Below are 22,988 nucleotides of genomic sequence, written 5' to 3'. Positions count from 1 at the left end.
GCGCAATAGCTATTTCAGTTGGCAGATACTCTCATGTTCAGACTTCTGCTGTTACTAGAACAATCAACTAGCCAGACACCTCAATTCCTCACCTCAGGAGGAAACCCTGCCATTTCACTAAAATCATGGGGACCTGGCTGCATCACTATGATTCACATGGATGTCAGCAGATAAAATCATCTGGTCCTCAAATCTGGCAAAGTCTGAAAAACCACCCAATATAATTGCTTCGCATCAGTACCAGAACTGTACTACTTGTCCCGTGGCCCACTGCATTTATTAACCCCATGCCAACTGAGCAAGCTTTTACCTCTGTCCTGAACACACCCACTCCTTGCGCAACAGCAGTAAGAAACTCCAGCTCCAGTTCATCCTGTGGAGCGCAAAGCCCCTCTGGACACTTCAAAGTCTAAAACGAGAAATAACAACTACAATAGCGAGACAGGATCACTAGGTATCATGTGTTTTCCAGAAACATCTATTAAACATTTCAGCAACACTAAATGCTAAAAACCTCTACAGTCAGACAAATGTTCTATACATTACTTCAAAATAAGTAGTTCACATGGAAATGAGAAAGCAGTAAAAAAATTACACTAAAAAAATGGAGAAAATAATAAAGATTTAAATCAAACTGGCATTGAGCCAGAGTAGCTTACAAAAGTTAAGCTGAAAGAGCCACAAAATAATCTAGCCATCCTGATGGACAAATCAAAACCAACCATCTCATACGTACTGTAAATCATTAGTGATCATTAGAAGAAAGAGAAAGGACATTTCTTAGAACTGAAATTTGATTTTTCTGACTCTTTTCTGGAGGAAAATGCATTCATTCCATTGCCTTCTGAACAATTACCCACAGACCAAAGCGATACACAAAGCTGTGGTTCATGATTCACAGTTCATCGTGGGTAAATGATTCTCCTCTTAAAGGAAGCTTAAGAATCTGACTTCTCAAATATTACTTTTCCAAGTTGCTCGAAGGACATTGCATAACTGAAATTATAGGAAAGGTGATGGATGAAACATGCTGCCTGTTAAAGTAAGCTGTACTTAATCTCACAAAGCACAGGAGACTTTGGAGACTAAATGTTTTAAGCACTAAATGAGTATGCCTTTTTCATCTCTGTTGTATGTTTAGAAAGTTCTCAGACAACAACGAATGCACCACCCGATGGGGAATTCTCAAAAGAGGTTTTTCTCCCGTGGAACAATAATCCCTCCTGGTGAGCTGCATCCTCCATCCCTAGCCTTTTCACACGGATGGGGTGGGGGAGGAATAACAGATGCAGATTATGGACCTGAAGATGCCGAGTGCAGCACACGATCCTCCCCAGCTCCAGGGGAGTACAACTCAATCAGGAGCTCAAATGCCTCCATCCAGCCGCTTTCACCCCAGCACAGCTCAGCCACTGTTTGAAACCAGGTTAACATTAACTACTCCAGTGAATAAACTGGTAAGAGAGGGTAGAGACCAGTTAGGACTCAACAATACGCGTGCAGACTAGAACAACACCTGCTCCATCTGGGTTCACAAGACAGAAAGGAGGAAAATTCCAGATACATCCTTGTTTTACTAGACAAGACTGTTCTAGTCTTCATTTGAATAGGTAACTCAGACTGGCTTATGGGTGGAACACACTGCTCTGCATCATTATCTTTTCTTTCGATGCTCCCTTACAGAGAAGCATGCTCAGGATTCAAATATTTTTGGTACCTTTACCTTTCTAATGTTTTCTTTCCTTAATAACTACCTCATCTATGAGACAAGATCAAAATTCTCTTAAGTTGTAACTATAAATAGAAAAGTAAGCCTGTGATCCATAAACGGAACCTAAGAAAATCTTCAAAAAATTAATAAAAGTTAATTATTTCTTACTACTACTAGATTCTAAGTCATATAGAAATACATTCATATTGTTGTTAATGAACATTTTTATACTTTTGAGGGAATGGGGGGAGATAAAGTTTAATTTTATACCCATTTTAACTGTGATCTATACAAATCCGTGAAGTCAACTACCTAATAACAGTTCTGTAACACCAAAACAACAGACTTTTAATACCCAAATAAAAGGATGTTCTCAGTCAGTGACTAGATACAAAACATTCACCTCAATGACTTTTTCATCTTTGGTTAATAGCTTTATAGATAGGATGCAACTAAGAAAAAAAGGCAATAAATCCACATTCAGAAGACGCACTGTGCACCTTCATGGTAACAATTTTGAGGCTACTTAAATTAAGGCCATGTCTGTGCTACCACGTGCACTTCAAAATATTCACTTTTTTCACTGATAGCAGCAGCAAGAAACTCACAGTATTAATATGTGTGAGCTGCCGAGACTGTCACCTAAAAATGTTAACAACATGGTTAGTCAGCACCTTCAAATATAGCCAGCAAAGCTTTGCAAGGAAATTTAATCACACTGGAATTAGGAAGCAGCAGTGGTGGGGGATTTTCAAACCAAAGGAATTGAATGAAAATGTCTTCTGCCTTGAAGCATGGCCATATTTGAAGACAAGCAACTCAAAACCACAGCTTAACACATTATCTTTATTCTATACAGAAGTATGTGTGACTGCTTCCAGAAAACTGTAAGATAAATTAATGCACCAAGTCAAAATTATGGGCAAGCCAAAAATAAGCCTATAAAGAATATGAACTATCTTCCATACAGCCTAATTAGGAGTCAGATTATATGAGGGCTCTACTCTAAGTTCTTACAGTCCTATGAGCAAATCATCTTTCACTGCTTCAGTGTTCAGGTCTGTAAAATAAGGGTAAACTTCACAGGTTTTATCACACCTAATAAACTCAGCTGGTGACTTTTATTCATGAACTACTGAAAAGGGTTTGTAGTGACAGTGGTGTTTCAACCTGTAATGACAGCAGTCGTTCTGCTCTTGCTGGGGAGGGACAAGCACACACACATTTAGAGGGCGAGCCTAGGATACCCATGCATACAAGAAGAATCTGCTGAATTACATCAGAAACACTGTGCTGCTGCCAACATAACAAAAAAGAATTTTTTTTTTTTGTAATCTATATTTCATTTTTGAGCTGTTTACTTCACATTATTTTCATTTTATATTTATATATATATCTTCCCTTTGCATGTACAAAACCATATGATCCAGGACCACAATCTGACCCAAAGCTTAAACAGGCAACCGTTCCTCCAGAGAGAAAGACAACAAAGATCCAAAAAGGGACGAGCACACTTAAACTTGGATTTGGGCTAGGAAGTGGGTAACATCCCTTACAAGCAGAAAGTGCCCACATTTTGCCTGTCCTAGCTTTTTAATATATATGCATTCATGTTGTAGTTACATGCTCACTTTAATCCCACATAATCCCTTTAAAAAAATGCATTCCCAGCCTTCTTAGCAATTTCTTATTCCCAGCTTCATCTACCGATTCCTTCCTCTTGCGTGCCAGCACTAGCAATTGTACTGTGGCACCAAGAGACAGTTCACAAACGGAGCTAGCAAAGACCAACCCAAAAAAAGGAAAAGGAAAATTAATTTGGGGGCAGGGGGATATAATCTTTCAGACAGATAAATTCTGGCTCTGCCCAAAGGCATACGAATACTCATGTCAGCACCAGAGCAGTGGCAGGAATGAAGGAAAAGGACATCTCTGGCAGATTAAAGGAAGCTCTAAGATTTCCCCTTCTCAGATGCATGCCCTAAGCATCAGGCTGCAATGACTCATCCCCCCTTCTTTGCTCTCTTCTGATCCAATGAATCTTTAAGTTCTTCATGGGAAGCAGAACAACTTCAACAGGAAAAATAAAAGCATCAGCATCCTAACCTATAGCTAAGCGATGATGACCTTCTCCAGGAAAAAACTGTAACTGAACTGTGCTGCCTCAAACCAGCAAGGCTGCACAAGGCATAACCGTAAGTCCATCAGAGGATGCAGAATTACCTGCTGTCACATCAGCTGGTACTAAAGTGTAGGGTTAAAGTGTAAAAAGCCCTGTGATCCCCTTCTATATCCTTGTCTGGAAGGAGAAATAGGTGGGCGGAGGGAAAAGCTACATAAATAGCAGCATCTCCTCTCTTTGCAACCCTGAAGCCCAGCTCTAAACGATCAGCAAAGACTTCCAGGAAAGCTGCATTATGAAATATGGTTCTCCTTCGGGTTTGTTTCTCAAACAGAACAAACAATTCTAGGTTACTCTTTCCTTGAAAACTTCTGAGAGGCACAAACCACCAACTCAAGCATTGAGACTATACTGACATCTGGTTTTCTGGTTTTGGGGTTTTTTTTGTTTGTTTGGGTTTTTTTGTTTATTTAAAAAAAAAAAACTTGAACACAGAAAAGCATGGTCTAGAGAAATCAGCCCTCTTATGTTATCTGTAAACAAGCACTGATTGCTGTGACATCCCTTCTGCTGATGGTTGAACTCCTGGAGAATGACTGCAATTCAATTACAGAGCAAGGAAATCTTAGTACCAATGCTTTTCCTTCTATAAACCAGTACACATTAAAAAAAAACCTAACTCATGTGACCCTACTGTATGCATGTACACAGTTATTGGAGGGAAAAAAAAAAGAAAAAAGGCAGTCTTGTATTTCAATTTCCTCTCTTTTATTTATAGTTTCTCTTGGTTAGCCTAGTCCCAAAAGTTTTCTGCTGTGATGTTGAATATTAAACAAAGCAATTCACGGAGAGGAAAAATATAAGTTGTAAACCCATTTCTAGGAACTCCCTTGCTCCTGTAGGTGTTTCTAATTTAATAAGCCAGGAAAAGTGTAGGTGGTGTGCTACTCCCTTTCTTAAAAGAATAAACTGAAAAGGCAGTCCTATCCTCCTTATGTTCCTGCCCTGCACTCAGCACTATGCTGTGGTTGCCCACTGAACTGGGTCAGTGAGCTGACTACCAACCTGGCGAAAAAAATAAATAAAAATAACTAACTAAATTAAAAGACTCTCAGTGGTTATTTTTCAACTGTACCACTGCTCTGAATTCAGTATATGGCCAAGCAAACAGCTCAGCTTATACAAGGGGGAAGGCAACAGAGCGGAAGACAGGCTGTAAAGGGTGCAGGATGACAATTTCTTATTTTTAAAGGCAGTACTGGCAGATTATGAAAGCTTAAAATGTTAATCAAACCAAAGCCTTACTGTTTTTTAAGGCAGTTATGAACCACCATAGAGGAGACGAAAGAACAAGCAGTTCCTGCGCTTGTCACACAAAAATCATATAACCCATCTTCTGGAAGTAGAAATTTATATCTAACAGTCGTTTTCTGCCATCATGGAGAAATACAGCAGGGCTGAGTGAAACAGTCATGAGAATGGCACCATAAAGGAGGAAGAAAAAATACTAAGACCAAGCTTTCAGAATCCCTAGTCCTTTTGATTTGTAGGATATGAAATTCAACGAAATATGTTGGTAATGTGATGAGGAAAAAAGTCTACAGACATTGTCTACTTACACTTTTGAAAATATCGATGAGCAAGAAGAGTTTTAGTAGTTAAATGCACTTAACCTGATTTTTGTACATTTTGCTAATTTTAAATTCTTTTAATTGCATGTAGCAAAAATATTTAAAATAGCACCAGATACAGTGCTTATCAGTTAATCTGTTTATAATGAAATCATATATAAACATTTTTTCCCCTGAAACAATACCAATCTAAGCCAGAGCTTAAAAGCATATATATATGAAAACTTCTACATATTTGCAGCAATATTTATTTCTAGTGTGTAGTTCATGTATGTTAATGTAGAAGTCAAGGTCTTATTTAGACCTGCTGACAATATCCAACCTACAAACTGATGATGAAACAACAGTTTGGGAATATCTATAATGCGATTTTGGTTATAATGTTAAAAAAAATAAAGCAAAACTGAAAATAATTGGTTTAGTTCCAATTAAAGAAACCCTTAACATCCACAGTATTTTTACAATGCCCACATAGCTGTTGATGCAGTTTTGGTTGAGGCACTATATATGAAATCCAGTCTGTTTAGCTTAGATCACTAAACTGAGCCTACGCTTTAGGCACCTCACAAAGCAGCACTACTGCAGTATGTGTCCAACTTTCAAAGCAATGGAGAGAAGGTCATGACATACCTTAAAGACCTTCACAAAGATAGCCCATTTGGGTGCCTAACCTCAGGCAGACAAGGTCCCTTGTAGGCCGTTTCATTTATTTTCCTCCATTGAGTGGGTATGAAACTGAAGCACTGCAGAGAAAGTGCTTCATAAGGCACCTGCCTTTAGGTTTCAGTTAACTGCTTGCGCTCAGAGGACTACAGCTCACACCACTTCCAGTTGAGGTACCTAACTGCAGTTCAGTTCCGTGTTAAGCAAATGCTTTAAAGTCTATCTATAGATTGTGTTTTTATATCAATGTGATATCTGGTGATGTAGCTTTTGTTTAGGCACTACGTGCTATGTGTGAGCTGAGTCTCTTCACATCCAAAAAGTTGGTGGTTAGCGAATATTTTTTTTAATTATTTATTTTATTAATGTTAAAAAACAGCATTGTAGCTTGTTACTTTTGTCCATCTGTAACAAACCACATAAAAAAAACAACTGTAGAAAAAGACTACAGATTTGAGATTCTCATATCAAGTCAGTTAATATCTTTAATGCAGTCTCATAATAAAAACCTCAACAAAATGCTGTTAATCTGGGTTCCATACATGATGTTGCCCATAAACAGTAACGCTAACTATTGAGCACTTAATATAAACCAGTAAACTTAAATTCTGTCAGGTTAACATTGTGTAATAAGTAGCAGGCGTGTGTACTAAAATCAAGTTTTTTCTTTCTTACCATTTGAATTTTATCAAGTTTCTAGTGCAGGGCAACTTACTACACCTAATAATGATTCTAGAGTTTGAAACAAGTGCTGAAAAGAGACTTTTTAATACAGTTTTTTGGTGATTAACATATTAAAAAAAGAGCTAACTTCCAAAGGTTAAATAGCTCTTTTCAAGAAATACCTTAAAGTTTCTAACATAGAGGGTCCTCATTGTGCTTGTCCACTCCCACAAATCCTCTTGATGAGTTTACAGGAACTATCATTTTAATTCTGAGCCCATTAAACCAAGCTATTCTTGCAAATGTGGTAAACGGAATTAGCATTGGCACCACTAAACTCAGATGTGATGCCCAACTAGTAAACTTGAACACCCCTGAGAAGGATTGCAAGAGTGCAATCAGGAGGCATGGAATAGCAGAATAATTTAGGCTGGAAAGGACCTCTGGAGGTCATCTTGTCCAAAACCCTGCTTAAAGCAGGTCTACTTAAATCAGGTCTGTGCTAGTAAAAAGTCTTAACCTCTAAATCAGGAAGCTCGAAGCAAAGCACTTACTGGGAACAGGCCCAAGAACATATCCCTAGTCTTAACTGCAGAACTATGCTCAAGAATTGTTTGGGGAACATGAGTCAGTACAGATCAAAACACTATAAGGATGTTCTTTAAGAGTTAAGCCATACAGATGATTTTGTCCCAGCACGTGGGAAAGTTACAACACGGTGTTTAATGCAGTAGTATAGGCACAACCTCATCGTGCACCCACTTGGACAAGTGTGCTCTTTTGTGTGGTCCAACAAACAAACAGTCACTGGACATGCTTATTGGAAATGCTGGCGGTGGGGTATGGAAATTACCTTAAATACATTTAATAAGGTTTGACTGAGCAGCAGAGTGCAGTCAGACTGCTCAGTGCTTTATGGTCTCTCCGTAAAAACTGAATGGTCCATCAAATCATTTCTAGTCAAGTATTTACTAGAAAAATGCAATGCAAAGGTAGACTTATATCAAAGGTCATGGGCAGAGTGTGTAATCCCACATCAAGAAAAAAAGAAGAAAAAACATGCTGATTATTCTCAAACTCTCCTCATCTTAGACTATCCTCTGAAAGCAATGAGCCTAAGCCTGTATTCCACTGATCACAGGCACAATGCTTATTCACTACACAATCTCATTGAAGTCCCTGGAACTACCAACTGAACAGATTATTTAGAGATTTGCAGAATTAGACTCAAGCACATCAAAACAACCCAGTTTCCTACTTCTGTCGTAAACTCACACTTAAGAATTCAGAAGCTGAGGTCAAGAAAATCTGAATGCCCTCTAATTCACATGATAAAAACACAGTACTTGTAATTTAAGAAGAAAAACCGAGGTACTCAGAGGTTAAAAAAAAAGGTAAATATAATGTAGTCTTGTGTTTTCTGCTTTCTTTGAAAAATAAGGCTTTCAAATGAAAAATCAAGATGATTCTACTGGCATTTTAACTCTCCCTGGATAAATAAAATCTGATGCAATAACGATAACAGCAAAGCAACCAACACAAAAGTTTGCATCAAATAAGTAAATACAAAATATTCTGCCCTAGATTGTTGAATGAATGTCACGTCGCCATTTTGACCGAAAGATTTGTTACTTCACACCTCAGGAATTCTACCTCCTGATGACAAAGTATTATGGGAAGAACAGGTGGGGAACATCACCATTCACATCCCTTTTTAATGACAATGCTTAAAATCTGTAACAGTGTTAAAACATCTTGTTTAAAAAAAAAAACAAAAACAAAAAAACAACTTATGTAAAACAGTAGAATATATTAAATTTCTGTTACTAATTCTGCACTGAATAAGTGAGAGTTGACTTATGCAGCTAAGATTAAATTTAGAAGTTAAATACATGTCCATATTGTATGCAGCCTAGCTGGAATTCACTAGATTAAACATACTAATTAATTTGGTCATGGTGTGTTTTGTATTAAAATTCAGCATTTATTTATGAGGCCCACATATTCAGTTTACTGAATTTAATGACTGCACTGTTCTTAAACATATCATTAGAAGTGCTAACATTTTGTATCATTAACCCTGTATCATTCCACAATTAACATGAGATGATAGAATAATACAAGCAGCTATGCATTTTTATGCCACTTAAAACATTTCTAAAGGTAATTATAACTATTACATGCTAAGTAAGAGTTGACATTCCATTTTCACTCTAAGATAGTCTTCACTCAAGAGAGAAAATAAAACCCCAGCTTTCCTGATCACTTCTTACTTTTAAGTTTCCTGTAGAGCAGTCATTCATTGATGTATTTCTGGGTTATCATACATTTAGATAGACTGCTACCTCTTACTGACTGCAAGAAATACGTGAAAGATGAAAACAGGCCACAAACATGAATATTTCATTACAACGTGGGTCTTGTTTTGTGGCCAAATAATACACAAATGACTGAAAAAACTTCCTGAAAAGTGACGAGCATTTCTACTCCCAGCATTCACTGAGATGTCACTATGAGCCTCAGACCTCAAGTATTTCAGGGATTTGTCGGCACCTCCCAGCATATTGGCCTCTGCTGAAATCACACACTTCCACAATTGTCAGACAAACTGCAGGGAAGGGGGGAAATCCTCCTACAATTTTGTACTGTAGTGCTTACTAAGTCAAACTGTATTGAAGGGTCAACACACGCACACACATCTGGGTTTTTTTTTCAGCTGCCAGGAAAGCTTTTCATTCATCTTCCAGCAATTTATGTCAAAATCAAAATATTACTTTTGAAGATTACACAGTTAAAAATGGGTGGGTGGGCGGGTGTGTGCATATTACCATTGCAAGCAGCAAAGCAAGGTATTGAAAGGAATCCTTCCTACCGTCTATACAGTCTCACTCACACACAATGTCATCTCTTAAATAAGGCCCAAAACAAAAATAAGGAACTATAATGCTAAAGAGTTCTCTGTTGCCCGAAGTCTGAATTTTCTAACTATTTATGAATGAAAGGAAATCAAATTTAAAGACTTAACATCTATCTGACTTACCAAAAGAAAGCTAGAAGTCCCCAGCATTCCCAGCATTTTTGTTTGATCTAAGCTCAGACAATCATTTGTGGAGACCCAGCTTTTCTCGAGTTACACCATTACTTTAAAAACATGTTTCTGCCTTCTGAAATGGGAACAACAGTGAGCAAATGGCAGCTTAGGAACTGCTACCTGTATGTTAAGACTTCCAGCAATTTTGCCTTTGCTGCTAAAGCAACACGCAAACACTCACAACTTGTAATCAAAATTTCAACCAGTTCATTTGTTGGAATGAATATCAAGTCGTTCCTCAGTTCCAGCTGCATAGGTTCGGACAATGCCACTCAACCTTTTGACACTGAAATCAAGAATACCTCTTAAGGGGAGTAGGGAGACATAAAAAATTTTATCTATTCAGTAGTGTGAATAAAGGTCTTTTCAAGAAAAAATATTTTATAACAACACAGATTATTTTCTGCTGTGCCAAGTTCACTAACGATGTTGGTTTTTTTTCTTTTAAAGGAAAATAATGTCTGAGCGCTGTCACAGTGCTTTTCAGGCGCACCAAAGCCTATTCAAATTAGCAATGTTTTTTATAACAGGGAAGACAAACAGTTGACAAAAAAAGAAGAGTTAAAGTGAAATCTAAACTGAAAGTGTTTCATGAGCATAAGCCCTACACATCAACTGCAAGGTAAATGACAATGTCTTCCCTGAGGTGAGCAGAGCTGTGCTGGTTTGCTTTAGCTGGGCCTGGGCCTTCATGCTCTCATTCATAAAAACAAAGCTACTCCACCTGCCCAAGCTTTCTGAACATATAGAGGGAAAATATTACCAATACAATCTGGCTTTAGATTTTTTGTTAGACAACTGTGATACTATTTACTTTTGTAAAGCTGCTCAGCACTCATTAGTCTCATAATCATTACATCATTAGGAAAATATTTTTAAATAAATGAACAATTTACTGTAATAAGTAACATTTGATATTTTTGTGTTAAAAGAGGTATTATTCCTCCTGTCATTAGATTACAAACTTCTTGAGGCAGGTGTCGGTCAGTTTATTTATGTGGCACTCTAAGCATAAAGTTTCAGTACTGTTTCTTTTAAAAGGTCAGACAAACGTTCAAAGAATTATAATGAGAATGGATGAGGCCTTTGAAGGACGATGCAGTCTTTCATTTGCTAATCTAAAGTACCACTTATTAGCAATGATGATTTCTTCAACCACTACACAGTCACCCACTCCATGACCCAGACAAAGTGTATCAAGGGCTTCTATGATTTAGGAAACTATTGTTGTATTATGGTAAGTCATGTGCTGATTACATTTTTTTCCCCTTTCAAAATTCTAACATGCAGCTTTCTATTACAATTCCTGCCAAGAAAAATTATTTGAAATATGTATTTCACCAGTTTTACCATTGACAGTTTTCTTAAGAGACTAAAAATTGTCAAGACTCATATAAGGAAATAAGACACATTAGTTCCTCTATATGTTTGTTTAACTGCTGTCAAAAAAACTCTTAGAAATTCAACACAATGTTGGAAAATAACACCAACAGCACTACTGACTTCACTGTGACATGTTCCAAATTCCACAGCAAAAGCGCTTGCTTTTACGATATTTGTTGTTTTTCTGAACATTTTTTCTATGTTGCTACAGGAAAAATTAACGTTGTAATATCTTAAGATTTTTGTAAGCTGCTATTTTACACTTCTGCAATTCAGATGCAAAAATACAGATGTATAGGTTAAATCTTTATTTTAAAAGGTTTATAGAATATAGATTTCAGACTGTCATTATAGAAAGATATTCTTCTCCTTTTTAAAATAAACTACTTCAAAGAGTAAACGAAGTTGGCAAACCTGGTTTGCACTAAAAATTTCGGCAATCATTCCAGTGTTTTGCGGGGGAAGGGGGATTAAACAACAGAGAAACAGAGACTCTATTACTACATAATGATAATCCATAGCCAACACATTAGGATTCTCATTTTAAACATTTACAAGAAGCATGTTAAAAAATAAAAAACAGGAAAGTCAACAAAAACAATCTAACATGTCTTTTCTCATATTGAAAACTGTTTTGTTTTCTTTTGTATGTGAATATTGCATTTGCATTCATGAAAGCCTACCGTAAAACTAAGCCAAAGTTGCTGCTATAGCCTATACAGCACATTTAATATATAAAAAACAACTTTTAACACAAAGAGATACTACAGACCCACAGTGCTGTAGTACATAGCAATCCAGGTAATTTGCTGATTTCAGTGGATTTACAGGGTATGATTATCAGTGCTGAATTTAGTATAACACTTTCCAATTTCTAGTTTGCTCCTTTGCTTTCTGTATTTCTATGCACTAATGTTTACAATTAAGTTTGTGTCTGCAAAAAATTACACATCAAATATCAACAACCTCGATCTGTTACACAGGAGCAAGTGGCAAAATTTAAAATAATAAGTTCAAGCCTAGCTGACCTAGTATGTCAGATATCAGTCTAAATTAGAAAAGCATACCCACTCCTTTGCAAGACCCGTGGTGTATATCAGCATGAAACAGTTCCAGGATTAAACTACTTTTCTATCTTGTGTCATCCAAGAACCACTTTTGCGCAAAAGGTATTTTACAAAAGAAGTAAATATACTGTAGGATGAAAGTACATATCATGCGGACAGACCTCCATCTAAGAAGTTGTTCAGCGATACAGTGGGTGTTGTGTTCTCTATTTCATTATACATTTAAGAGCTTATTCCCTTTTTATTAGTTTGGTAGTAGCTTTCCTGGTTATGGTATTAAAATGAACCTGTACTGACAACGCTTCTTACACAGCAAAAGACTGAGCTATGTGGTGTGGAGCCCTTCAGCCTGGTATTCATAAACATTTTGTCTTTTTATTAGCTTCTGATCCACATAAGACCAGAAATATTTTTATACAATGCTTCAGCTGTAACATTATGTGTATCATTTACACACACACTTAAACTAGAAGACTCATGTAATTAGTTCAATACGCAAACTTAAAGAAACCTACTGAATGCAATTAGCATGTCTTGCAAGAAATACATAAATAACTACAATTTAGATTGAAATCACTATCCTGACAACAGGTGCACATACATAAATCTCCTCTGAATTGCGGTTACTGTTTTCAGGTTTTTAATTTTTTTTTTTTTTAATTTTGGCTTTTACTTATTTTTATCTCATAATCAAAAAATCAGTTTTTCCTGAACTTTAAATATTTATGTATCACACAGAGCATGAAACGGTGGTGAAGCTGAGACCAGAAGGTGCACAGAGGGAACGTGCAAATATTTCAGTAGGTGTCGAAACAAGCACTATCCTTGCTACTTATGAAAAAGACAAAAAGAATTAGCATGTCTTTCATTATCTATGCAGGCAATATGCAGTAGATGTACGCCTTGTCACGGGAAACTAGCCGCCTGAGTTTTGATTTCAAACAGTAAAGCTATTCTTCAAAATAATCTAGAAGATATGCATTGTTACAGTACGTAGTGATGCACAAAGACACTATCTGTGCATCATACCTGTCACCCTAGACTACGTGAACACCAATGCCATAGTTAAAGGAACACCATTCAATATAGGTGTAGTGGGGTTTATTGGTTTGGGGGGTTTTCTCTTCGAAAAAGCACACCATTTTTTTCTAACTACTCTGTCAAGCTCCAGTCAGGCCACAGAAAGGGCACCTGAGTCGCCTGACCCTGTACTCAAAACTCTTGGAAGCCATAACACTTGTTTTGAAACAAATCGCCTCTGGAGATAGAGCAGGCTTGCTATCAATCACTAACAAGTTAATTCCACATAATAAGGCAGGTTTGGATGCAGACTGATACATTGTGAAATGCTGTATCTAAAATTGATTAGAACAGCACTCAAAATGAATGCAGCCCTCCAAACCACTTCTTTGCTCAGAAACATTAATCTCAATTATAAGGAGAGCTTCATAATGGTAATGCTTGGTATGAAAAAGTATGAAATAAATCAGGTTTTATAAGACACAGCAATTAATCAGTTTTAGAACTAAGAGAAGGAAAGGTTGTTAAAGCGGCACATTTTTACAATGGTACTCTTTAAAGCCTCGGTAATCTCTGAAAAATTAAATGTTTAGGGTTTTGTTTTGATTGCTCAGCTGACAGCGTGGATACCTACCCTAACTTTGGGTTTTGCTTATTAAAAGCAGCTATTGTGGGCTGATTTGTAACTTTAAATCTAGTTTCTATTACTAAATCCTTTCTTCCCTTTTCCATTTGAACAGAGAATAATTACTCCTGGCTCAAAGAGATTTGACTGAAGTACCAGTCTTAACTTGCTAACTGGATTATGTGTGTTATTCTGGATTTTGTTCCTGCAATAAATATTAATCAAGAGAATCTTCTTAGCGTGGTCAAGTATTTCTTCTGCTGAACAATATCTTGCATCTGAGTGTTCACTCATATAAACTCATTTCACTTTTTAATCTCTCGTACCCATCTAATACTTCAGTACTATTGGCTTTTTTCCCTCCCCTAATTTACCAGATCATTGCAAATAACCCAGCAAGTTCATAGCGGCAAAGCTATGAATTGTAAAATAATATTGTTTTTCTCAATCTATTGTATTTTCCCCAAATTTAAATGATATATTTTTCATATGTATTCACACCCATATAGGGCCCATTCTTCCCAACTATTCTCACATTACATCGAAGTACACTTTATGAAAACCTTTCCTTACATACAATATTAAGCCCATCTCCTAAATACGAATGCATTAATAATTCTGAATAGCACTTGGATTATTTTGGAAGGGAAGAGCAGCTGTATTTTTCAATCAGAGAGTGTCTTTAAGTGTTCTACAATTAACTCATCTGCAAGGTAACCGACCATGGTCGAGCAATGTTTATATTTCAATATGCTCTTTACCAGACTGAATTTTAGGATGTAATATCCACAGAGTATTACTGTAGCTCTTCATGCAAAGTATTTTGCATCATTCCGTTGAAGAAGTGCATGTAAAACGCAGCAGGTAACAGCCAAATACAACAAAACGAGCATCCAGCTAAGAAGGATTAACATAAAGGACGAATGATATTTACGAAGTACAAAAATAAAACCGCTAAAAGTCTTCTTACACAAAATTATTTTAAGGCTAAAGATTTAGGTGACCCTAGAACTACGTAATATCTCACAGAAATAGCTCCTGTTAAAACTTTTAACTGTGCGAGCACATAAAGATGCCTTTTTGCGTGTTTTTATCTTGTTACATCACTTTGCTTTAAAGCAACTTCACAGCATAAAAACTTTTAAGCCCACGGACGGAACAGCGGACCTGCTTCCTACAGCCGCGTGAAGGAAAAAAACCCACCAGACGCCAGAGACGCCCCTCGCTTCACGAGGGAGACCGCCCCTCTCCCCCGAACCGCCGCGACACACAGCTTCCTCGGGCCGCCACGTGTTTTCGCGGCACGTAACGCGATTTTCACTGGAGTTCGCCGAACGGATCGCTGAAGGTGCGGCCCGCGACGGCTCTCCTCACGCCCGCTCCCTCGCGAGCGGCGCCGGTGAAGCCCCCGCAGCGCTCCCGGAGCCCATCGCCGCCCGCAGCCGTTGGACCAGCGCGTGGCCGGCGGGCTGCGCGCGCGGAGGGACCGCGAGCCCCGCGTAACGCCAAACAAGTTCCAAACCCGCCATAAACTTACTGGGGCGAGCCGCCGCACCCGCGCCTTGCCCGCCGGACACCGACCGGTACGGACGCTTCCATGCGCCCTCTGAGAGCCACGAAGCCGACTCGGGAAAGCACCGAAATCGCGGCGGTGGCGAGTCCCGCCGCCGCCCCGCGCTGCCGGGAGCGCGCACACGCCCGCCGGGGGCGTGCACACGCCCCGCTTTGCGGGGGGGCAGCGCTGCACCTCAGGGCGAGCGACCCCGCTCTCCTCCCCAACCACCACCCCCCAGCAGCTGAGTTGCCGCCGAGGCCGCGCAGCGCTGCTGAAAGACTCAGGCCTTCCCCCCCACCCCCCAGCTCAATTCTCCGCGCCGCACCGCGGAGTTCCCAGCTCAAGTTGCGCCCCCGGCCCCTCCCTCCAGCGCCCCCGCAGCCCGACCTGGGGCCGCGCTCCGGCCGCAGACCCGCGGCTCCCACCTACCGCCCGGCGAAAGTCCGGCCGCCAGCGGTGTCACCGCAGGGGCTGGGGAGATAAGAGCGGGCCGCGGGAACCCTCCGCCGTCCTCCGCGCTCCGGCCCCCGGCCCGCTCGCTCACCCGGCCCCTCCGCCGCCGGGAGGGCAGCGGCCCCGGCTCCCCAGCCGCCCCCGCGGGAGCGCCCCACTTACCGCGGGCGGGCGGGCGCGCTGAGAGCCTCGCCGCCTCGGCGCCCCGGCAGCAGCGCGGGGGAGAGCGGCGCACGCCGGCACTTTGTCAGGCCGGGCGGGCGGGAGCGGAGGGCGGGCGGGAGCGGGGGGAGGGCCGGGGGCCGGCCGGGGGGGGGGGGAAGGAAGGGGGGAGGGAGTTGCTGCCCGGGCCCCCCCGCCACCAGGGCTAACGCGCCCCGCGGAGTTCACTCTGCCCGCCTCCTCCCCCGGCGGGGCGGGCAAGGAGTTCAGTCCCTCTGGCCCGCGGGGCGGGGGGGGGAGGAGAGCGAAGGTACGCGCACAGCGGCGCGCCGGGCGGGGGAGGGGCGCAGGGAGGAGCCGCCGCCGGCACCTAGTTGCGCTGTAGCGCGGGGGGACCCGGCCGAGAGCCCTGCTGCTCCCCCCGGGACGGGACGGGCCCCGCCGGTTGCGTCGCCTCCGCCCCCCGCCACCCCACCCCGCCCCCCTCGCCGCCGTTGCTGCTGCTGCCGCCGCCGTTTCGCGTGGAGTGCCGTGGCGCGGCTCCCACGCTGAGCCCAATCAGTGCATCCACGACGGCGGCGGCGGTGATTTAGGGGTCATCCGCGAGCGGCACTTCAGGCTGATGAATGGCTCTTCGCAGCTTTCTGCCCTGATGAAGGTGCCTGCGTGCTCCTGATTGCAAACACTAATGAACTTACACGGCTTCATTACGCATCCCCTCCTCCCGGCGGAGGCAGAAAGCTTCCGTCCGCCGTAGTTTGTTTTCCGCAGGGACCTGTTTGTTTTTATGAAGGGAAGGGGGAGGATTTGGGGCAATACTCGGCGCCCCGCCGGGGCACCCCGCCCGCTACCGGCAGCCGGGGCCGGCCGGCAGCCCCGCACCTAGGCAGGCCGGGGGTGCCGGGGGGTGCGGGGGGTGCTCCCCGCCCCGGCAGCCAGCCAGCCCCTCGCACGGGCAGCCGCAGCCCCCCGGCCTCGCCCCCGCTCCCCGGCAGTTTTCGGAGTTAGGCGGGAGCCGGAGCCGAGCGACCTGATTTACAGCTTAAACATCTGCTTCTGAAGCCGCTTCTCCCTCGCGTACAAAGGCGCTTCTGCTTATTTTTCTCCCTGACTCCTCAGCATCCTCTCGACTCAAAGTAGTAGCTGTAACTTCTCACACGCTGAGATGTTACCTATCCACCTCTCTAGGACCGCACTATCTCTCTCTCTTTTTTTTTTCTCGTTCCCCCCCCCCCCCCTCCCATTCCTTTATCCTTCACTTTCCAACTCAAAGGCGTTTCGCAGACGAGATGCGAAACGCGCGGGGAAGTTGGACGGCCGGGCAGCTTTGAACGTGGAGCTGGCGACCCGCCGAAGCACTGTTGATTTTCCAAACTTAAATTTATATGCCGCATCCCCGACTCTGTAATGAAAGATGCGTGACTATGTCACCTTAAACGCTCCCGAGGAAAACCCTTGTATTTCTCTGACCCGAAACGACTGGAAATACCCCCCAATTAAAGGAACGTTACCGCGGGTGTTACCGCCGAGCGCTGCTGGGGGTTATCTGTGCTCCCTCCAGCACTTCTGTCTCATACGCCAGTGTTTTACCCCTGTGCTTTCCACTGCGTTTGCACTTTGCTGGGCTCGACCTGAGGGGCGAGGTACCTGGGCATTTAAGCTGATCCGACAGTGCTGAGATCAGCGTTTGGGAATTCCAGCGGAGAGTGAGTGCACACGCACAGACACGCACACGCACACACACCCCGCCAGCATCACAAAGCACCGTTGTGCAGCAACTGTAACAGAAAACCGCAAATACTGGAAGCATATTTAAATGGACAGCCAATGTGTAATCCATAATATTGAGCATACAGAAAAGGAAACGGGTATTTTATAACGGAAATAACTTGCTTTCATCCCTAGGAAAGATGTAATATGATTAAGTAACTACATTTAACTACAGGTTTGGAAAAGTTCTCTTGAAGATAGTGAAACTAAACCAATGGGATGGAAACGAATAATGTGCACTGACTTTGGGGGTAACTCTGAAGTGATGGGATTTCATTTTAAAAGGTAGGAGTCACAGAAACCTCTCCAGAGAGTTCTGTGCAGGTAAGCGCCCGGACGACGTGAGCAGAGCTGCAATCGTCATGACCTTGTCTTTCAAATAAAACATCCTACAATGGTTTTAGTCCTTATAAGAAAACACTCGAAGTGTGAAAATGTGAATCGCACAAAATTCATTGTTACAAAACATATACACAGCTAGACAAACATGAGTAATCTTAACCCTGAACTTACGCTGGATGCTGTAATTATTGTTGCACAGTACACAAGTTAGCATTTCTGCCGAAGTAAAAGCAAATCTTGAGAGGCAGGGCTTTACATGTGGTTTCCTTCCTTTTGGCTTACAGTCCTCTAAGACAAAATTTAAAATTATACTTTGCAAATGCAAACACATAAAGTGGTATGATTTTGCACTACTACCACTAATACTGAGCCATTTGCACTACCTTACCTAATGCCATCTACCTAGTACTAACCCGAACTTTTTACCGCCTCCAAATACAGTGAATGAAGATGCTCCTCTATTATAAATTGAAAGATTATATAATTTCTTCCTTGTGCAAAGCCCACCGGATAAACAACAAACGTCAACTACATATTAGTACACATTTGAAGTTCAGACTAAGTTATTTTGGTGCTCTTAACTTGAAGGTAACTGTAGCAGAATTACGAGGCTTACCCAATTTTAATTAAATTTCAGCCTTCAGAGTTTAAACTGATTTGAAAAGGGTACAGTCACATTTGTGGTAGAGCTTTGTGGGCAAGTGTCTTCCTAATGCCAACTATTAAACGTGACTGAACTCTCTAAAATCACCATCCAGACCTTCCTTACTCTCTTGGATTGCCAATAAGTTTCCTATTTTGGGAGAGAAAGAACAAAAGGATATGCGGGATATGCGTTCCTTATTGACTTACGGAGACCCTTTTTTTTTTTTTCATGTGACTATCAGTAAACTTTTGTGGACGGTAGGTGTTAGTGAAAGCAGAGAGCAGGACGTCCGCTGGTGCGAGGCATGCCGGCCTCTGCACTGATCTACCAGTAGGACCAAAAGATGAGACAGATTCAAGACGCCGTCATGTCCTTTCCAAACTTCCTAAACTGCTCGTAACGTGTCCTTCCGTACTTAAACGGTAACTCGGGCTTTGCCAGGCTTATCAGACTTTCTGCTCCCAGGGCTCTACACTCCTTAGGATACTTGCTTGTCTGAAAATAACAGATCTCAAAAGCTCTGCGTTGCCAAAGGTCCTGGAGCTACAGCTCACGGAGGAAGGAATTGTTCCGAACCACCCGTTTTCCTTCGGGGTTAGCGGCAAGGTGCGGCTTGGTGCAGCTAGGCAGGGATTGCCTCTGCGTGATGGAAACAACTAGCGCCACGGCCCTGCACCAGGATACCTCATGCTCGCAATCCTAATCCAAAAAAAAAAACCAAACCAAAACCAAACAAGCGCTCCTTTCGACTCCCCCATCAATCTTGCTGGCTGATGCTAACATGGCAGCAGCTACGCCCGTTCGCTCTCCGCACGGTGAGCTCCGCGGCTCCCCCTCCTCCGCCGGCCCCGGGAGGGGACCGAGCCCGCAGCTGCTCCAGCGGTCGCTTTGGGAAAGGCGGCGGAGTTGCCCCGCTTCCCTCCCCGCGCAGCCCCCGCGCAGCGCAGCGCCGGGAGCGAACCGCGGCGGGAGGGAAAAGGTGCCTGGACCGGGTCAGGAGGTGACAAGCCGGCCCTGACCCCGCTCGGCCGTAATCCCTGGCGAAACCCGCATCCCGCTTTGGGGACGGGGAAACTCTGGGGAGAAGGCGCCGGGCTGCGCGGCCCGGCCGTCGGGGGGGAGCCCAGCGCGCCGGGGCGCGCCGAATGGGCAACCTGAAGAGGTCTGGGGGGCACGCGGAGCTAAAACGTGAAAACTCCGCGGGAGCAGGCGCGCTCTCTCTCCGGTCTTTACAGCAGCCTGCTCCGCTGCCAGAAGCAGATCGAGGAAGGCACTTTCCCCGAGTATTGAATTGTGGTACAATTGTAAAACAAATATTCTAATCTGATCACTGACAAAGCCATAAAATTAAATAGCTGTCTGCAGAGGGAAATATGTCTTAATTACCTTAATTAAAGCAAGATAGGCCCTTACACACATTCATTTTGAAGCCACTAAATGTACTGATTATCATACAAATCAACCTTTAAATGGGGGTCATGCTTTTCCACTACATTAGTTTGTGTTCCACTGCATAAAACAAAGCTATATGGGAAGCTGACCTCTGGTGAGGATGATGCACTTCAGCTGCACACAACTGCTGACCCTCTTCATTGGGTTCTTAGGAAAGAACCTGAAGGAGTTTGCATGTGATTTGGAGTACAAAAATGCCTTTCATGTGGTGTTAATACTGCATTAGGAACTACTGGCTGAGCTAAACTTATGGCCTTAAAATCAAGCACGTAATCATTTTAACCACCTTGTATTCATAAATAGGAGCCATCACAAAACACCGTTATTGCCATCAGTGTGAATTAGTACACGAGGCCATGAAAAATTGAAGATTTGTGTTTGCTGGTATAACGCTTTCCCAGCAAACTAGAGCTGGGGGTGACTATCCGACCTTTCCATTAACAGGAGGAATGCAGAATATTTATAGCGATTCAGAAGCCAATATACAGGCCTTATATGTGCATCCAGAGGTTTATGTAATAGTCACATTTATTCAGAATTTATTATTTTTGCAAGAAGAAAGAGGCCTTGTTTTAAATAAGCTTCATACCCATAATTAACTTTTTTTTTTTCCTTCATAGATTTCTGGCTGAAAGATGTATGAAAAAGAAAAAATCGTTGTAAGAAATTCCACCAATTAACTGTTCAAATAAAGGAAATCTACAGAAAAGATTATCTGAAGAAAAGATAAGCACATAGAATGAGGAAAAAGGTAACCAAATGTGAGTTTCTGTTTGTTTCTTTCCTTTTTCCTTCTCCCTTGACATGTACTCCTCCTAGTAGAAGGCATCACTAATAAATGCAGCCTAGGAAACATACCTCTCTAACTAAAAGCTCTAATGAGAGACAATGATCTGATATTTTATATTTTGATAATTTGGATGTTAATTGCTTTATCTGATATGCCTAAGCAGAGAATTTATTAAAATATTACTGGTTTAAAATATTTCTTAGACTGATGGTAGTAAAAGACGTATTCAAGATGACTGCTTTCTTTCCTGGAAGACAAGAGCTCAGGCAGTAGAGTGGTAACAATCTGTGTTTGTTCCTGGCTGCTCAGGAGAACTGTTTCTAATTGATCTGGCATGGAATTTAGTTGGAAATGTGTATGTTGCAACCTAAGCACAGAGTCTGTATGCTTTGTAAAGTGATCACCATATGGGCCTTATTTGAAACATTTGAAGGTTTTAGCCATTAACCTTGTTTAAATTAAGCTGTAAATTCAACTCTCTGAGCTGAAAAATACATATAAATGTGTGTGGATGTATGTCTATCTATACATGAATACATATGCATGTGTAGATATAGATACATGTCCACACACACATATATATGCAATAAACACACATCTACAGGCGTGCACACACCCTGACCATTGTTAGGTATCATGAACATGTGTCAATTATTTGCACATTATTACCAATTAATAAAGGTACTTATTATATTTTTAGAAAATCTGTTGAGTGAAAACAAATGTGGATCTAAAAAGGAAGCTGCTGGTATTAGCGACATTTTCAATAGATGCCATTTTAATATTTGAGGATATTTTAATATTTTTTTGTGGAGAAAATACACTTAGGTCTATTTCCACATATCAGAGTATTTTTTAACCACTCTCCTGATGTCATGGGGATTTAATTAGGAAAGCCCAGATAAACTAACGGCAAAGCCGTCTGACGCTCCTCCACAGAAAACTTTTAGTAGATAATGGTTAACCGTGATTCTTTCAATCATAGGGCCAATTATCAATTTTTAACCCCCTAAACTCTTAACAGCGATTTCTTGTTCTGAATGCAAAATGAATGGCTAGGCTTTGTTACAGGTAATAGTGCCAAGTTATGAATGTTGATGGCCTTCTTGTACAGCCTTAAATTACATTGAAAAAGATACAGTTTCTTTAATTAAAAAAGCTGCACTGAACTAATCCCTCTAGCTGAAAAAAAGAAAAGTTTTAAGCAATCTCTTTCTGCTCTGGGAGAGAAAAGCAGACAATACCATAACAGATCAGAAACATAAGCTATAGCGTGCAGCCAGGAGCACAGCAGGGAACTGAATACTGCTCCGACTGTGTCATTTTTTAATCCCCCATCCCAGTTTTCCCTGTCTGACCTCATGCTGAGATGAAGTTATCACAGAAGACAGCTTTACTCTCACCAATGAATCCAACCCTGGATCTGTATTATCCTCAGCAGATCAAAACACCGCTTTCATCAAATAGCATTATCTGCATAAAAGGCATGCAATTGCCCGATAATTTCACCCAAACTATGCTATTCATTTAAAGGACAAGAAGAGAAACGTAATTCATTCCTTTTTTTCCCCCTGGAAAAGCTAACTTATACTTCACTCATGGGAACTTTTCTTTTTTTAACACAAGATCTCAAGAAGAGGTCCATTAAAAGTTCCCCCCTGGTTTACAATTAATTGTTAGAGTACCCCTGTGCCGCTTGAGTGACATAAGTGTAGTTATGCAGAAAACTGGCAGGGAGAATTCACAAAGCTTGCTGTAGCCATGATACTGATTCCATTAGCCATGGTTCTGCTAACCCTAATAATTAAATCATATGTGGCATAATTGTAGCAGCCTAAAAAT

General features: G+C 41.7%; 1 protein-coding gene across 8 annotated transcripts in view; it reads right to left on the bottom strand.

Moving 5' to 3' along the window:
- Positions 1-16,256, bottom strand: part of TENM3 (teneurin transmembrane protein 3) — a 416,806-nt gene extending 400,550 nt beyond the window's left edge. For all 8 annotated transcript variants that reach the window (XM_075091186.1, XM_075091189.1, XM_075091190.1 and 5 more), the window contains exon 1: positions 16,147-16,256. The gene's annotated coding sequence lies outside the window, so the exon portion shown is untranslated. The remainder of the gene's footprint in view (positions 1-16,146) is intronic.
- Positions 16,257-22,988: the final 6,732 nt, after the last annotated feature.

The sequence above is a fragment of the Phalacrocorax aristotelis genome, chromosome 4, assembly GCF_949628215.1.
Source record: "Phalacrocorax aristotelis chromosome 4, bGulAri2.1, whole genome shotgun sequence".
Classification (NCBI taxonomy): domain Eukaryota; kingdom Metazoa; phylum Chordata; class Aves; order Suliformes; family Phalacrocoracidae; genus Phalacrocorax; species Phalacrocorax aristotelis.
This window is presented reverse-complemented; position numbering and strand designations above follow the sequence as displayed.